The 3445-nt window shown below is 38.0% G+C and overlaps 1 pseudogene; it reads left to right on the top strand.

Moving 5' to 3' along the window:
* The first annotated feature begins 775 nt into the window (after nt 1-775).
* Nucleotides 776-2587, top strand: LOC131071047 (3-hydroxy-3-methylglutaryl-coenzyme A reductase 2-like; annotated as a pseudogene).
* Nucleotides 2588-3445: the final 858 nt, after the last annotated feature.

The following is a 3445-nucleotide window of genomic DNA, read 5'->3' as shown; positions in this document are numbered from 1 at the left end:
TTTCAAAATCATATCTAATCAAAAATAAATTGTGACCTGCATTGGGTTCTCATTGTGGAGACCCAAGTTCAATTCCCAATAGGGACATTTGAAGTGGAATTCTAAGTTTTGACTCTTGGCCTTCCATGGGATGGGGAAGGTCTTGGTGTCAATCTAATCAAACATAAAAAAATAGAAAAAATTGTAACTTTTTAAAAATAATAATACTCCATAAATACCACACCTAATCAATTTTTAAATACCAAATGCCCACAAATTTTCAACCTCGCCGAGCTAGCCCAAACAATATTATTCCTCTTCACCTATTTCATGTTACACCGTAGACCGTTTTAGCAAATAAAGGGCAACGTTGTGGTCACGGGGTTAACAAATAAGGCTTCGACGTTTCTTTTTCAGAAAAATAAGGTGGCTGTTAGATCACATTGGTAGGCATGGATTACAACGCATGTTTGATCAATCGAAAATAAAAATAGAAAAGTATTTTAGTTTTAAATAAACTAATTAATCGATCAGGTGCAAACTGATCCTACCTCGACATTTCGCACATTTGTAACAAAGAGGTTTTAAACGTGGGGTTTTCTTTTACGATTGTTACGCAGTTTCATGGTCAAAATAATACTTCAACCAGAGGAACATTTGTGTTATAAATAATCGGTTTCCTTGGCTATGCACAGACAAACTCAGCATATATTTCAGGCCTTGAGAGCATTAGGGATCCTCGAAAGCACAAGCAACACCCATTAGTACGGAGCCTTTACTGTGAGTGCTCATTGCAATGGATTTTTCTGGTCTCAGAAAATCTAAAATGGGCATCAAGAATGGAGGAGAAACTTATGGTTGCGGTGATTTCAAGATGACGAAGAAAAGGGAATTCAATGTGAATTCAAAGCTGCTGGCATCTGATGCCCTGCTTCTCCCCTTGGGACTCGCCAACAAGTTCTTCTTTCTGGTTTTCTTCGCATCATCATAATTCCTGATGTAGAGATGGAGAGAGAAGATGTCCTCTCCATGTTGTCAACTTTGGGGAGCTTGTGGCCATTGTTGCCCACTTGGCTTCCATCATATATTTGCTGGGATTCTTTGGAATTGATTATGTCCAAAACTTTATAAGTGGTAATGATGATTTTGCTGAAAAGGTGGCTCTCAACATCCCTCCAACAACCTGTGGGATAGCAGACAAAGAAGAAATTGTTGTTAAGAAACCTGAGGTCCAGCTCAAGGGAATTAACATTGGTGACAATGAGGATGGAGACATTGCAGCTGCTCTATGTAATGGCACTATAGCCTCCTATTCTCTTGAAACCTCCCTTGGGGACTGCAAGAGAGCTGCCTCTGTGAGGAGGAGAGCTTTGGAGATCATGACTGGGAGATCGTTTGATGGGCTGCCCTTGGAGGGATTTGATTATCAGTCCATTCTTGGGCAGTACTGTGAGATGCCTGTGGGTTACGTACAAATCCCTTACTAGTCAATAAGTTAGAGTACATGGTGCCCATGGCAACCACAGAACGGTGATTGGTAGCGAGCACCAACAGAGGTTGCAAGGCTATTCTTATGAGTGATGGGGCTGCAAGAATTCTTCTTAGAGATGGCATGACTAGGGCTCCTGTTGTGAGGTTTCAGAGTGCCAAGAGGGCTGCAGAGCTCAAGTTCTATATTGAGGATCCTGCAAACTCTGGTAACCTCTCTGATATTTTAAACAGGTTGGTGTTTCTCTTCCAGATCCACTTTTTCATTTCGCGTCCACGATTGATCACAATATTTTATGGGTACTGAAATAAAGCCATATTTTCAAGATAACTGATATGTCTTTTGGGTGCACTTTTTTCAACAGGACAAGCAGATTCGCTAGACTACAAGGTATAAAATGTGCAATTGCAGGCAAGAATTTGTACATGAGATTCTCATGTTTCACTGGAGATGCCATGGGCATGAATATGGTCTCCAAGGGTGTTCAGAATGTCCTGGATTATCTTCAAAATAAGCTCCCTGAAATTGATGTTATTAGCGTTTCTTGTAATTCAACTCCTCCGATTTTTTACGTTTAGGGGTTTTATTTCTGAATCATTCAATTGCATTGGATTGTACTCTAAATGGCTGTGCTAATTTTGTAAATGTGCATATGTTTTTTAGGCAATTTCTGTGCTGACAAGATGCCCACAGCAGTGAATTGGATTGAAGGGCGTGGGAAAACGGTAGTGTGTGAGGCCATCATAACAGAGGCGGTTGTGAACAAGGTGTTGAAGACGACAGTTCCAGCATTGTTCGAGCTGAACATGCTCAAGAACTTGACTGGATCTGCAATGGCTGGTGCCATGGGCGGATTCAATGCCCATGCTGCCAACAATGTGTCAGCCGTGTTCATTGCAACAGGCCAATATCCTGCCCAGAATGTGGAGAGCTCACACTGGAGTGAAAGGAGCAAATGCTTCATCTCCTTGAGAAAATGCACAAAACTTGGCCAGAATAGTGGCAACAGCAGTAGTGGCAGTAGAGTTGTCTCTCATGTCTGCCCTTGCTGCCGGTCAGCTGGTGAAAAGCCATATCAAGTATAACCGATCAAGCAAAGACGTGAAAGCAGCAGCTTAAATAGAATAGATCAAATTCAGCTCCCCAGGAAGTGTATAGGCATACACATCATTCTGTGGAAATCATAGCTGCTGAGAAAAATACACATCATTATCTGGGATGTGAGAACTTAGAACATGTATCCCTCTTGGAGTTCCATATCCTAGCCCTCCCACATCAGGGATGTGTTTAAGATATGCTGCCAAGGCAAAATCTCAGGTATAAAAGTATTCAAGAATTTATCATTCATATTATTTTAATAACTACTCTCATGAAATATAATTATGGCCTTGTGTTGTGAATAGTTTAAATTATTTACAATCATTTAATTTTACTAGTAAATCAATGATCTATTGGCATTTATACTCTTAATTATAATTTGATTAAAAAAATACAAAATCATCTAATAATTAATTCTATGAATATAAACAACTAAGATATATAAATAATCAAATTTATTATGATTTAGTTTGTAATATATTAACTTGATTTTTTATTAGTTTTAAGTTTATTTTGAGGAAATGATTAAATAATTATATATTAATATGAAGGTTCAAATCTAAGATGATGATCAAATGTATGCATAAAGGTGTTAGTATGTGCATTAGAGCAATCAATTAGTATAGATGTCTTAAATATATTTGAGGATAGGTGCTAGAGTATTAGCTTTTTGTTTATGTTTTTAATGTAGATTGTTTTTGTTTTTCAAGTTTCATTTTTTAAAAGTCTTTTTGTTTTGTTTTTGGGTGTTGGTTTTCCTGTGGTCTTAGGGCATAGAGGCTTATTTATTATAGAGTATAAAAGGGGTCCAATGTATCCTTTTCATTTTTCTTTCAAGGACGTTCAAGTTGATTGCGTCATGATATTTAACAATAAAAA

This window comes from Cryptomeria japonica, chromosome 4 (assembly GCF_030272615.1).
Source record: "Cryptomeria japonica chromosome 4, Sugi_1.0, whole genome shotgun sequence".
Lineage (NCBI taxonomy): Eukaryota > Viridiplantae > Streptophyta > Pinopsida > Cupressales > Cupressaceae > Cryptomeria > Cryptomeria japonica.
This window is presented reverse-complemented; position numbering and strand designations above follow the sequence as displayed.